Below are 16,403 nucleotides of genomic sequence, written 5' to 3' on the forward strand. Positions count from 1 at the left end.
AAGGTTCGTAGGAGCTGTGAGGTTGTCAAGATTATAGATGGTGTCTCTATATGAGTCACTCCTTTCCAATTATGTGTTGATTGTACAAACCAAAGCACATGACTCTTCTTTCAAACCAAGAGCAAATTTGTTGTCTCTAGCCATTAGTCGAGTTAATCCTTTGCCTTTGATCAACTTGGTGGCTTGATCTCTAAATCATGTTCCTATATCTTTATTACCCACTTACCTCTAGTTCCAAAGAAATCTTGTTGAGATAAAATCTCTTTAATTACTGGATTTGGAACAAAATAAATCACCTTATTATAGCAAATATAAGTCCTAAAATGCTTGAGCAATTTAACCAATGCATAAGATTTCTTTTGCATAATGACATATTTCAACTCAACATCTAGAAACATCTTGCTCATGAAATCTATAGGCTCCACTCCCCCCCCCGCCAATGAAAAGATCACGTTGGAAATATCGATTTAGGGGATGATAATATATATATAAATTTGTACAAATGAAAATAATAAAAATAATAATATTGTCTAATATAATGCAACATATATTATTTGTATGTTCTTTAACACTTTAACAAGTAGAGTAAAAATATGTTTTTTCAAGGATGGAGCTCTACAGTAGGCTTGCGTTTGATCACTGCTAGATTTGTTGTGTGTGTCTCTCTCTTTCATGGCCCTTCTGCATTCCTAATTCTTGCCTTCCTCTGATTCACTACTTTCTTCTTCGCTTAGGCCGAACAACCTCCATGGATGAGCTAGCTCCTAAATCTTCCCTTGCTGGGGAGATTGCAACCTTCAATGCCCTTATGGCCTTTGGGCCAAAGTTCCAATTATGTTCGTCCTCTCGTTTTGTTAAAAAACTTGATGACATTCTGAAGATTGAGATCAAGGCACCACAAGCCAGGATTCGTGCTTTCTAGCTTGCCGAGAAAGGGCTCATTGGGAAGTTCATGGGCCTTTGGCCCTCTCCTCGTACAATGAGGTATTGGATCGAGAGAAATTGGAAACTCTAGATCAAGAGCAAGGTGTTCTCCTCATTCTGTGGTAAGGGTTTTTACACTTTATATTTTGAAAAATAAATAGGATAGAGATCTCATTTCCAGAAGCGACCCTTATTTCATTAGTTCCCAAGGTATTTATCTGGATCTGTGGAGCCCTAGCTTCAACCCTAACTGTGATATCCCCAAGGTTGTTCCAATCTGGTTAAAACCCCCATACTTGCCTTTGCATTACTGAAACAATGCAATGTTCAGATTGATAAGAAATTTTCTAGGAAAATACATTGACTATGCAGAACCTAAGGAAGGTCTCTTTGCTTGTGCTCGTATTTGTGTGGAAATTGACCTAGATAAAGGACTCCAGGTGACGATCAAGCTCTGCATGGATAGTTGGTCCCAACGTTCAGGAAGTGGACTACAATCAACTACCTTTTAAATGCAATATCTGCCATGAATATGAACACTTTGCAAAAGGGTGCCCGAAATCACAAGCACCCCGGGAACATCAAGGAGAACAAAATGAGAAATGGAAACAAGAAAATAGAAGAAGAGGAAACCATAGGCAACAAAATCAGCCTTCTCAGAGCATGGTTCCCCCCGCTTTCCAAGGAGGGATGAGTCCCTAAACAACCCACCTCATCAACCAATGGATTGAGAAAGGATGGAAGCACTAAACTGGATGGAAATTGATACACAACCCTACTAAGAGTTTTAGAGGAAGGATAAACCTCCCAATCTACATCCAAAGAGCCCTCGTCAAACCCAAGACTGGATCAACAAATGTCTCACCCCTCGCAGAAACAAACAAATATCTCAGAGAATGGTTCAAGCAGTGACTCGGAGGATCCTTCAAATGAGGAAGAGGAAGCCTTACTTTCGTCCAAGGAAGCAACAAGTCTAGTTATTAATACAAGTTATACAGATGAGAAGTCTGAGAAAGAAAAAGAAAAAGAAATGGCCAGAAGAGTTAGGCGGTCAGGATGAAAATCTAAAAAAGAGATCTGAATTGAAAAAAAAATAAATATAGGAAATTAGGGTTCCAACACACAATTCCTCACCATCTAGCGAACCTTAGCAATAAGGGAGGAAAAAAGGGAATGTGGCAAGTCCCGGGAAAGGGGCATCTTCAAATAAAAGTAAATAACGAATATCTTCTCTTGGAATTATAGGGGCCTTGGTTCATAAAAAATAATAACAAAAGTTAAGTCCTTGATTAGGAAAGAAAACCCCTGGGTAGCCCTTTTCCAAGAGACTAAAATGGGCAGACCTGACCTTGACTTGAAGCAAAATAAAATTTGGATTAATAGAAACATGGAAGACTCTAGAGGGGCATTAGGAGGACTTTGGACATTGTGGAACCCAACTAAGATATAGCTTATCAACTCCAAAAAAACTGTTCGTTGGCTCACGACTACCTTCTTAGCTCCAAATATCCACCAGGTATGCACAATCATAAACTTGTATATGCCAATCCACTTTTGGGAAAAGAAAGAATGTTGGACACCTTTAATAGATTTAAGAAACATAGAGTTCAAGAAAAACTACATAATTGGGGGGGATTTCAACACAACTATGGGTCAAAAGGAGAAAATGGGTGAGTCTCTAGTTCGTGACCCCTTCTAGGAATCCATGGAAGACCTTATCCATCACCTCAATCTCTTAGATGTTAAGCCTCCTAGATTTCAATACACTTGGAACAACAGACATTTTGGCCCGGGCCATATAGCAGCTCGATTGGATCACTTCCTTGCCTCAGATAATTTGTTGGCTCTAAAACTAAACCTTCACTCATTTATTCTCCCCTGGAATGGCTCTGAACATCACACTATTCACCTCCTTCACCCCCCCATAAATATGGCCCAATCCCATTATGTTTCTCCCCTCTTTGGCTCTCCTCCCGGGGTTGAAAGAAATGGCTGCAAACAGATGGGCCCAATGTGTTGAGGGAAGCCCAATTTTCATTTGGGAAACCAAAATTTAAGCATTTAAAGTTAAACATTAAAAAATGGTTAAAGGAAGGCAAGTCAGAAATGCAACATGCAATTCGGGAGATGTAACACCAGTTGGCTAACATAAAGGGACAAATGGAAGATGTCTCTGTCTTAAAGGACGATTTTCAATGGGAAGCTGAATCCTTTTAATCTTTCCACTCCCTTCTTAGGCAGGAGGAAGATTATTAGCTTAAATATTGAAGTACTTGGCTCCAGGCAGACAATTGTAATACCAAGTTCTTTCACCAGAAGACAAAATATAGAGAGTAGGAACAATATTTCACAATCCAGTTTCAGGGGCGGATCCTCTTAGATTTTGAAGATATCAAGGGGACTATTGTATCTCACTTCAAAAATCTATATAAAGAAATCCCTTCAAGAGATCTAGAGAGCGAGGCCTTCATGTTGGATCATGTTCCTTCCTTAATTTTAGAGGAGATTAATGCCTAACTTGTTCCCCCCCATCTATGGAAAAAATTAAGAGTATACCATTTTCCTTCCTCCCTGATAAAGCCCCTAGGCTGGATGGATTCTCTCCCTTATTTTATTAGCGCTTTTTGGATGTGATAGGCAAGGATCTATACAGGATGATTGGCTATTCTCTCAAAATATTATGTATGGGTGGTGGCATTAATTCCTCTTTTATCTCCTTGGATCCCAAAGAATCCAACCCCTCATCTTTCTTCTAGTTCCATCCAATTTCTATTTGTAATGTGTCATATAAGATTATCTCGAAGTTGCTAGCCTATAGAATCAAGAAGATCCTCCCACTTCTTATATCAAGTAACCAGGGCGGGTTTGTCCTAGGTCACCAAATTTTTGATAACATAATTCTAACTCAAGATGTAGTGGAATCCAACTAGAAAAGGGGAGATAAGGGCATGATCATAAAACTTGATATGGAAAACACATTTGATAGGGTAAGGCATGAATTTATTTTTAAGGTGATGCAAAAAATGGGATTTAATGCAACCTTTATTCAATGGATAACACTATGTATCTCCTCCCCATTGATTTCCCCCTTAGTTAATGGGAAGTCACGAGTTTCGTCAAGGCTTCTTGTGGGATGCGATAGGGCTTCCTGCTCTCTCCCTTTTTGTTCGTCATCATGTCGGACACCTTGAGTAGGCACCTGGAATCATAAAGAGCGGTGGGAAACCTCCCTGACATTTGATTCAAAGAAGGAATTAGAAGCCTTAATCATGGTTAGTTTGTATATGACACTATTCTCCTAGGAGGAGCGTTAATAATAATTGCAAAGAGATTTAAAATCAATTTAGAGAAATTTATGTTGTTATCTAGGGGATTGATAAATGACAACAAAAATTAGATATACACTTGGAACACTTTTTCTTAAAAAGCTAAGAGGATAGAGGAAATCCTAGGATTTAAGGTGGTGAGAGACTGAAAGGAATTCTGATATTTGGGTATCCCAATTTATCTTTGGAAAGCCTCTCCCATTACTCGGAAATCCATTTTGGAGAATATAAAAACCAAGTTAACAAAGTGGGGAATGATTTGGCTCAATGTAGCGAGCAAGACCATCCTCTTCAAGTCGGTCCTATCTGTTATCCCCCTGTATCAATTATCCTCTCTTTTGGCTTTGAAGTATGTGATGCTTCAACTAGGCATTTACATCAGGAAATTCCTCTAGGAAGGAGGGAATACAAAAGCCAAAAAATATCATTTGGTGAAATGGAATATTGTTTAAGCCCCAAAGCTACATGGATGACTAGGCATTTGGGACCCCTCTTTGGTAAACATAGCCATGGGGGAAAAATATTTGGAAAATCAAATCTCAATCGGATCAGTGGTGGGTGCAAGTGCTAAGAGCTAGATACATGAATACAACTAATGATGGCATGGAGGAGAATGTTCCCAACCAGTGTTATCCTACACAGAAATTGATCTCCACATCACCCCCTCGATCAAAGAACACCTATGCTGAATCCTAGGGAATGGCCACTATATGAATATATGGACATATTCAATTTTTGGCTTCTAACATTTAGTTATGGATCCTACCATCCTCCTTGTGAAGGAATTTCTCTCTCAAAAGGGGGTTGAATATTTGGTGCAAATTTCATGTTGGGACATACAAGGAAATTGGATAGGTTGGCAATTAGGAGAAGTTCCTAATCATCTCAGGATGGCATTTAACTCCCTCAAGAGTAAACTAACCGGTTGTGCCCCCCTCAGTAGGCTAGCAAAAGATAAATGGGGTTGGAGGGACTCTTCCTACAGAGTTAAAGATGGATATAATATTCTCCTTTTTCAACACCGGATTCTTACGAAATCATCTATTTTGAGTAAGGTATGGAAACCCACTACTATCCCCGAGGCAAAAAATTTTGTTGGTTGGTGCTTCACAAGAAGATATTAATGGAAAAAAAATATTAGGAAAGAGGGATTGCTAGCCCCTCTAGATGTCATCTATTTGAAAAATCAGAGGAGATTGTTTCCCATTTGTTCTTACAGTGTCCTTACTCCTGTGCAGTCTAGAGCTCATCCTTGGGTCCTCTTTTCTGTCAAACCCGATGGCCTCTAGAAATACAATCCTTCTTCTCTTCTTTGCATAAGAATTATATGGGCTCCCTTCATACCAAATCCTCCTTTAAACACTCCTAGATAGGCTTGCCCAAATATGTTTGTTGGCAAATCTGGTTATCCCAAAATAGTGCTAGCTTTAAATTTGTAGTTGCTCCTATCAAAAGTGTAGCTCTTAAAGCCCTCTCTTTCTGCTTTGAATGAAAACACCCCCTACGGTTGATCCTTCTATGGACTCTTCTAAGCTTTAAAGGATCAAGCCCTGGATTTCCCCTCATCAAATCCCTTCACCCTCTCAATTGCTCAAAGCGCAACTATCTTGGCTTCTTCGTCGCCTCTAGGTGAGTTTTTTGAATGGAAGCATATAACTCAATCCTGGATTCTTCACTTTGATGGAGCTTCAAAATGAAATCCTGGGGTGGCAGGAGGGGGAGGGACTCTTTCTAGTCTTGAAGAAATAATTATCAATAAGTATGCTTGGGGACTAGGAAGGAAAATCAACAATTAAGCCGAAGCTTATGGACTATATCTGGGTCTTCTGTTATCCAAGAAAAGAGGAATTAAGGACATTTGGTTATTGAAAGACTCTCACTATATATGGGTCTTCTGCTGAAAAGAGGAATTAAGGACATTTGGTTATTGAAAGACTCTCTTTTTGTAATCTTCCTATTGAGAACATACTCCTTTCCTAAATATAATGTGATCAATCGGTTAATTCGTTGAATAAAAGGTATCTTATCCTCTTTCTCCGCTTTGTGACCCTTTCATATACTAAGGTCCCTTAATGCGGAGGCATATCAAATGGCCAATAAAGCATTTGTCTTAGAAAGGCATCACTGATATCAATAGTGAGGTAGACAATCTCGCTATCCCCTAATGATGTATATGCTTAGTCCTACACCTCTCTTCAATATGATTCATCCCCATCTAAATTTGAAATTAATGATTAATCCCTCCTCTCCACCATCGTTCCCCTCGTACCTACCTCTCCCTTCGCATAGTCTCCCATTGCATAATCATTTTGACATAAAATGTATTAACTGTTCCATGATGGATCTCCCGTGCCCGATGGCATGTGAAGCCATCAATAGGCTCAATGTAGTGACCCTCAGGTATTGGAAATATGCAAGTGGATTACTTCAAGGCAAAGCGCCTCTGCTTTGGATTCACTTAAAGCGAATTTGGTGGACTCCTGCGTGTAGCAGCTTATCCAAGGTACAACATTCATTCACCCAGGCAAGGATTAGACAGGTTGTTAATATGAAGGCTCAACTGCATGGAGTTGGAGTCATTTCACACAGAGGATTGATGATGAAGAAGCATTGGAACAATAGTAAATTTATAGATACAAGCCAACCTCACACACTCTCTCTAAATGATGATTGGAATAAATGGACATTGAGAGTCTTAGTGTGTTTCATTTTGGTGGTTAAGATGGAGTCGAGGCCCAAGGTGTGAGCAATTTGGTGGTGGGTTGTCGGGCTTAGAGCAGCTAAGTCCACTGGGAAGCAACAATCTTGCTACATAATTACTTTCTACAGGAACAATCCTTGGTGGGGCTTGTTGGGCTTCATCTCTCTAGCATATTTTGTATTTCCTTCTCTCAGTTTAAGGTCGGGTCCATGCTCTCGGGTTTATTTCTTTGATTCAACAACTACTTTAATTGGTAGGCTTAGAGAGCTTCAACTTCTCTTGTGTGTGTGTGGTTCTCTTCTACACAAGTCATCAATTACAATGGCTTCAGGTCCCTGGGGACGTCGCCAACTACGTTCAGGTTGGGGAAAGGGGAAGGAGTATAACAATTCCAATTTGTCAGGTGGCCATGGGCCCAGGAAAGTTGTGAACAGTGGCATCATGGAGCTTGTAGAGATACAGGTAGAGTTTTTTTACCTTCAAGTGCTGCTCCATTAGTAGAGAACCTCTCAAAACAACACTCTAGACAATATGGAGAACCAACACTAGAGGATTTCTAGCCTCAAAGATGAAATGGAGGCACTTCAGAACATCATGGTCAATATTTAGCTTTAGAAGAATGAAATGAACAACCTAAAGGCAATAGAGAGCATGGAAATTGATCTGAACCGTCCTGCTGACCCTCATGCTTAAGCTTGATGATAAATGATTGGTTTTAAATTTTTAGTATTTCTCTCTAAATTTTGTGAGATATATCTAATACTAGAATACGAGTACTTGTAAGTCTTGTGATTTTGTATGTCATCTGGACACTGCTACAACCCAGTCAATTTAGTTATGCTATTCAGAACTCTACTACAAAGTAAGCCTCCCGGGTTTTTTCCGTGACAAGGCATAGATTTAATTAAAAATTACTCATTCTTGTTTTCTATATATATAATGCAACATATAAACAAATAAAATAATTATACAAGAAATCAAAGAAAATATCAATTAGAAAATAAATTTGAAATTGAATAAAATATTCAATGTATATATTCAAAATATAAAATGATTGAAACAAGAACTAAAATCAACATTGAAACAAAACATGATCCTTTATTGATAAGAAGTTATAAATCATGAATTACCAACTTTTACAAATCCCTATGACTAGGGAATTCTCAAACAACTTTAGATGTCGAATCCATACAAAAGTCATCAAATGCCATTAAAGCAAATGAAATTTTCATAAGTCTACTTAGACCACTTTAAGGATAATGCAATACACAATTGATTTTCTACAAAAGATAAACAAATGAGCATTAAATACACTCAGATCTTCTAATTAGTGAAAACATAAGTGCATATAATAAACACCTTGAAAAATGAACCAAAAATCTAGTCTCACTTTGCCTTTCATGTCATTCCCCAGAAGATCCACAAAGTATTAACCCACATAAATATAAAGGATGAATAATGAAATCAATAATAGAAACTTTCAAAGCTTCAACATATATGTTCACTATTGTGGTTTCTTCCAAATGACGAGCTACATCCTGTTAAGCTATTTAAAATCCACATTGAATAGTTGCAATTAGGGATATGGTGCCCAAAAAACCAATCTTCCCTCAAGCATCTCCATAATCCTAGAAAGAAAATTCACATATGGACCCAAATTTTCCCTAGATTTCTTTTCATCATGCGTGATCTCTCTAAATCACATCATAATAAATGCTAACTATTGTTTCTCAGTTCACCACCTTACATGCATCCTTTTTTTCATATTTCATATTTGCATTTTTTGAATTATCTATTAGCCATCAAATGATATGATATAAGTAATTATTTTAATAACAATTATGGATTAACAATTAACCAAAGAAATAAATAAGAGATGCACCCTCTAGTCCATATATTATTTGCACATGCAAATAACTATGTCTTCATATAATAACACTTATTTAAATCAATAATATCAAACTTAAGTTCTATTATCACCCACATATATAGCTCAATTGATTATAATACTCCCTAATGCAGCCCTTGCTTATTACTTATTTTCATATTTACAATATTGTAGGCAAAGGAAATAATATCATAGTTTATCCAAAGCACTGTAATTCTTTGAAGGATAAACAAGTTGGGCCATATATGGGTCAATAAAGAAGTATACCTACAATAGTATTTTCGGAAGCAAAAGAAAATATTATAAAATCTTTAAAATAATCAAGGCTTGCCAATACCAAATAATTTACTCCTTGACATCCTCAAACGATACCTTGCTATTTTCATCCCATTTGAAATCAACATTTTTCTTTAGTAACCTATTCAAGGGATTTGTGATCTCAACAAAATTTGGGATGAGCCTTCCGATAAAATTTATCTTTTTGAAGAAGGATTGAAGTTACTTTTGACATCTAGATGAAGTGATTTCCTTAGTTTCTGAAATTATTTATGGATCCACCTTTACACCTTTTTTGTAAACAATGTTCCCTAGGAGCTTTCCCTCTATGGCACCAAGGATTGCTTTCTTTCGATTGAGTGAAATTTTATATTGACAAGCTTTCAAAAATATGCCTATGATGTCTAATGTGAGAAAATATCTTCTTTGAATATGCTATGATGTCATCTTGATATATCTCAATTATTTTCCCCATGAAGTCCCTGGAAGGATAGTCCATTGCTCTTTGAAACGTGGCTCATAATTAACCCGAAATGAATCCTATGATATGCGTAAGTACCCCAAGGTTTGGTGAATTTTGTGTTATGTTTTTCATCCTCATTCACCAACTTTTGGTTGTACCTTAAAAAACCATCCAAGAAAGACAACATTTGTAAACCTATGATCCTTTGTAAAAGTAGCTCCATGTTGGGCAGCAGGTAGTTGTCTTTAATGGATGAGACATTCATATTATAGAAGTCCATGTACAACCTAATCTCCCCTGACTTCTCTCTCACCACCAAAAAGTTTGATAATGATGAATAATACTTTATTAGCACAATGCTCCTTGGATTGAGTAGCTTCTCTAATTCCTTTTGTACAAGAGGGATCAGTTCAAATTTATTCTTCTCAACTTCTAAAAAAAAGGTTTGGCATCCTATTTTAATATAATGGCATGTTGGATGGCATCTTCCCTATAAGCTTTTAAATATTGATTTGACTGTGTGAACACATCTTTGAAGTTTGTGATAAGGTTTTCAATGGCCTTCCTTTCTTCATCTATTACACTTGTTCCAAATTTGATTATCTTTGGATTTCTTGTGATCCAACATTGATTACTATATAATCAATTGGTTTGATGTTGTTAGTCCTTCCCTTGTTCATGCCATCCCTATTGAAATATCCTTGAGGGGAACTAAGCCTACGAGATTTTTTTTGTCCCTAAGTTGTACAATTGCATCCTCTTCTATCCAATCCACTTCATTCTCTAAAAATTTAGGCACGTGGTTAATAAATCTAACAATTTGTTCATCTTCTTCAAAAACCTACCAATGGATATTGTTATCCAAAATGGATGGCTTATAAACGATATCTAATTTCCTTCTTTCCATAAATTCATGAAATTTCTCCAAACAAAAGCCAAAATTGCTAACTCGTCTGCTTTCTCATTGGTAGGTCTTCGTTGGGCTTCTAAGGACAAAGCCTCAAATACTTCCATGGTGCCCAATGTTTCCTATATACATATTCTTAGCTTCTCATTTTTACTTGCATACAATCCTTTTAATTGGAAAACAATAAGGCCAAAGTCACCAATCATCTTTAAAATTTTGAGATCAAATTTTTTAAATAGATTTAAACCAATGAAAAGAGCTTCATATTTAGCTATGTTATTAATAACTTGAAACTCCGAAAAAAAAGAATAACATGACAATTTACCTTTAGGTGAATCAAATACAATACCTGCATCATTACCTTTATTAGATCTTAATCTGTTTTAACTTTAGGTGAAATAAATACAATACTTACATCATTACCTATCTTGAGCTTGATTTGTTGAAATTCATCTTCCATATGTGGTCAATGTATTTTTGAGGAGATTCATCTTAAGATAGCACTATGTATAAACTAAAACCATCACTAAAATATACCAATTCTTTATTTGGATTCTTGGATCTTCTATATGGTTCTTTTCAACTTCAATCAATGTATACTCACAAACTCTCCATCACCAATGGGAATAGTGGCATAATACAAGTCCATATAAATGTTGTCACCCAAACCAACCACCCACTTTCTCGATAGAAGCATACCCTAGGCAATTGGTGGATCAATAACCACAATGTCCATCACTAAGAATGTCTAGATGTGTTGCTGAATGAACTTGTAAATCTTTGATAAGACCACACAATAAAACTTCCCAAGAGTCCATTGTGCAAATATTTTTGTAGGACACTGAAGTCCTTGATCCCAACTCCTTCATGACTTCAAGGGTCATCACATTCATGGAAGATCCATAATCCAACATACAATTGTACAATATCTAATATGTAATTATCAATGAGATAAAAAATGGTTGATTCATCGTATTATTGGCTCTTTTTTCAATCATTTTTTGCAAGATAATATGGGCATCTTCTTGTTATTCTACACTTGAAGTTGGACCTTCTTTAGTATTTAACTCTAGTGGCTCTCCAATATGTTACTTGATGGTTGGAAAATTGACTAATACCTTTATGGACACTAGTACCTTTTCATTATTTACCCAACTTGATATATCACAAGTTGTTTAAGGAGACACAATTTTTTTTTAACACTTTTACTCTAAGGGGCTTCATGATGATCTTCCCTCTCTGGAGGATTTGATGGTTCTGGTTGGCTTGAAACCTTGATTTTCAATTTTTTGTAATTCATTTCTTTAAACCTGTTAGCGTAGTTCTAGTTGATTTCTTCTGGCATATGCATCTCACCAAATATCTTTACTACCTTTTCAACTCCTATTGTGTTCACTTGAGACTATTTACACTCTTTGTTGTTGAAATCCCTTCCTCCAAATACTATGTTGCATGCATCCCAGGAAACTTTAACATTTAATCTTGTCCTTTTAGAATAAATTGCACAAGTTTCTTTAGCTTGGAAGGCATTGGAAGTTTTGCAAGAATATAAATGAGGATGCTTTACCATGTTGGTTGGTTTAAATGAGCTAGGGGGCCTAATATTTGGGGGTGGCCCTCGAAATTTATTCCTAGGTGGAAATCTATTTTGTTGTTGGCCCTTCTCTAGTTGTAAGATCCTTTCATGCATAGAAGTTTGATTCTTAGTGATGGTGAGATGTAGTTCCTGGAATTTATCGATCAATAATGATAAAGGATCATGAGTAGGGGCATGAACTATTGAATATGGAACATTTTTCTTGTGTTTAATATGAACTCATGAAGGTGCTATAATATTTGACCTCCATGAAAACACCCAAGTTTCATCTATCCTCTTTCTCTTTACTTTATCTTTTTCCAAAGTGATGGGATTGCATTCATGTAGGAAGAAACTAAAGTGACCCTAGAAAAAATTCATGTAGTTCATTAAGATGGCTTACAAAGTAGGGTAATGTGTCTATGGGATATCTTGCACAACCTTGTCAAATATTGAGTTAAATTCATCAATAGATTTTCATTCATTTTAATATTAGTTTAAGCATGTAAAAGAAAACATATATACTTTTTCTCAACCCATCTATCAAATAAAGCTCGTGACACGCATTAAATGAAATAATAATACCATCACGTAAACTTATGAACCATTTCCTAGCATATTTCTTTAACGATAAGGAGAAACACTTAAATATGTCATCTAGATGAGAAATTGCTAATGTGGTCATATACTCTATGAACACATTCCAATATTCTCCAGCCCCAGTAATATTGTCTCCACTAAATGTGGGGATTTCTTTCAACAAGGTTAGAAAAATATGAGGATGACTTGCAATGTTAGTGAAATGAAAGGGTTTGAATGATTTTTTCAACAGTAAAGTAGCAATGATATCCTTGTTAATATAACTTATATAATTTTCAAGTCTTATGATATCACTTAGAGCTTTAAAACTCAATCTATTATTCTCTTTTGCGTCCTGTTCTTTTTACCTTCTTCTCTGATAGACGAGTTCAAGCCTAAGGACGTGAATAAACTTACCTTATGGGTTTCTTCTTATAGAGTACCTCTTTGTTGTGTTTTGTTATTGTGGATTACCTAGATGATACTTGTTAAGTTAGTTGTACAAATCTGCCCAAGATAGAATACAAAAAGAAAACTCACTAAGAGAATGTCGCCAAAGTGTTAGGATGATTGACATTATCCTACCAAAAAAAGGTTACCATGCATGGGGAATATTTTCACTTTGAAATATGATGAGGTTGTTGAAATGTCAGATTATTTGACCTTCTCCCTAGCATCAACACCAAAAAATGTTACCACCTAGATTAGTAGCCTTGGTAATGTCCAGTCAAGGTGCTAAGTAGTAAGCACATAGAAGATGTATCCATTGTCACCTTAGCACTATCTCCTCTCACTTTAGGCCAACTCCTACAATGCCATGGGGACTATCTAAATACCTTGATTACTTCACCAACAAGTTGGTAGATTGATGCCTTGGAACATTATATTAGATGAAGGCTAATAGTTAATAAAACAAAAGTGCTAAATATGATATGTGAGTAAACGTAGAAAATACAAACCAACATTTCAGAAAGAGAAAAATACCTCAAATAAATACTACCTTTGATATCATATGTTGAGGTAACAATGCATACACCAAGTAAGATGACCTTTCTTTGAATGTTTCTTGATTATATGACCTAAAAGAGGACAAGCTAGCTAGTTTCCTACACTTCCAACACTTGTAAAATGAAAAACATTATAGAAGGCACAACATTGGTGTGCTCTTCAAGCCACCTGAGAGTGTGGAAACTTGCTAGGATCAAGTATTGGTGGGTGTTAATGATATGTAAATGAAATATTAGTGAAACAACAACCTGAAAATATGTTTCTGCAATAAAAAGGAAATTTACAATAATTTGAAATAACAATTGCATAAATTGGAGGGATAACCCCCTAGGGTTAAGCCTAGTTTCTTTCCTAATCAAAATATAACACTTTACAGTACTTTAGGAGGATGAAAATACTTTAAAATGATATGAATATTCAACTAAAACGAATTAGAAGTAAAACTAGGGTTTATATGGTTGGATCTGACCTTATTTCCTTCAAACCTTAGGTTAGGGATTCACAAATCCTTGTAGAAGATGGTCATAATTTGTATTCCGGATTTGAGGACACCTTAAAAAACCATCAAAATATGATGTTAGAGAAAAATAATTCACAAAAGAGAGGACCAATTTTATAGTGGGCCATAACATTTCGTTAGAGAGGTACAAAAACCTAATACGCTGACCTTGAAATTAGATTATTTTTAGTATTTTATCCTTTAAATTTTGTTGGATTTTATATTTTTATATTTTTATGGATTTTTCAATAATGTAAATGAATAAAATGACAAGGACTTGAGTTTAGAGCTAATGCCTTTTCTCCATCAAGGCTTAATATGGTCAAGATGAATGCCCCTCTTAAGTTGTTTATTCAATGCTTCTGGATTAGGAAAGAAGGTAGAACCCTGGACGTTAAATTACATTCTTATCTAACCAAAACAAATTACGAATCCAAGCCCTATTAGAAGAGATCACTCTAAGGGAAAAGCTTTTGACCATAAAATCAATTGTGGAATGAAATAAAATCAAAACCCTTGTTGATGAACCTTTAGATTATGGCCCAACAAGGATATTGAATGCTTACCTCACACTAACAAAAGATAAGTCAGAGAATTTTCCCTAGATGTCTCCCCTCAAGTGACAAATTTTTCCCTCTTGATCGATCTTGATAGACTTGTGCAGTAGTCTTGAATTAGCACAATATTGTCTTTAGAATTATGTAGAATATCCAAGAAAAAGAGACTTCAAAGTTAACACCAAAGCTTCATGAAAATATTATATTATGGCATAATGATCTCAACAATTCAAAACTATTTGGGAGGAGAGTGAGATATCAATTTATAGAAGAGGCTCTCACCTTCTCTACCCATTTTTTCTCCTTAGAAATTTTATAAGAAACTTCTGAACATCTTGACTTATCATCCATAATAGACTTGTAGACTAAGTCATTACACAAAAAATAGCTTTACATTGCTTGAAACCCTTCAAAAGAGGGTAACATCTACCCAATGAGGCTCGAATTTCTTGTTAAGGGGGTCAATTTGCTTTGGATGTCCAAAATTGCCCTTAAAAATAGATTGGATTGTCTTCAATAATATTTGGAGGCCAGGAGAGGCTCAACATTCCCCATTTTTGGCTCAATGTTCATTTGGAGTTGATCGTTGGACCTCCAAAATATCTCTTGAGGTGGATCACTTCTTGATGTTGAAGTAATGATTGAAAAGGCACTTTGATGAAGGTGTTTTTGGTGCTGTGACTTGCAGATGACTTGGCTTGCCTAGGAGAGTGAAATAAACCTCTTTCCTTGCCTTGGATAATGTGATATGCTACATCATGGAGCACAAAATAAATGTGAATCATGAGACTGCCATGAATAATTATATATATGTCCAAAGAGGTGTGCATACATAAAAGAAATGGTCCATTCGAGGAATAAAAGATAGGTGTGCTAAGACAATAATGAGATGGGTGTTTCCATCCTTACATAGTGTGATCATGTTTACAAGGCTAATACAAGTGTTTTTACAAGCTATGTGTCCTAATATATTTATCTCTATGATGCCTGAATGCCAACCTAAAACATAATAATTCCTATAAAGGCAAGGAGTTACCACCCACCAAGGGGCAGTTAGAAAAGCCATAAAACCAAGCACCATGAATATGAGATTAAGAGGGCCAATCATGATCATCCACCTAGGGGGAACTAGTATATAGTTTTACACTTCATCCCACATGGACTACAAATCCATAATATTGCACACATTTGGGCTTATAAAATGTGAGGTTATGTTGTCAAAAAATTTGGGGTGCCCCTTTTGGAAATATGGGTAACACAATGAAATAATTTAGTAGCCTATAATACTTAATACTATTAATATATCCCATAAAAATGCACTTTTTACTTTTGGGTTCAAAATCCCTCCTTTTCTTTGAAGTAATGTGTACCAGTGCACAAGATTCAAACACCCTAAAGTGATTTCCAATTTTATACCGCTCCAAGATTTAAATAGAATGACTCCCTTCCATGCTTTGTGAGAAACTTGGTTCTAAATGTATATCATAAAAAATATTTACTAAATTTTGTATGTATATGGAATGCTAAAAAAATTGCCATAAATATCTCCTCGTTAATAGATTTGGAGCAAGGATTTTGGATTTTGACATGTACTTTACCATCTCCTTCAAGGCTCTATTCTTCCATTTTGAAACTTTGTTCCACTGTGGAGTATAAGGAATTGTATGTTGCAACTTAATATCTGTCTCTACACATAGAT

This window comes from Pinus tabuliformis, chromosome X (assembly GCF_031772625.1).
Source record: "Pinus tabuliformis cultivar Carrire ecotype Pingquan chromosome X, CPIR1, whole genome shotgun sequence".
NCBI classification, from domain to species: Eukaryota; Viridiplantae; Streptophyta; class Pinopsida; order Pinales; family Pinaceae; genus Pinus; species Pinus tabuliformis.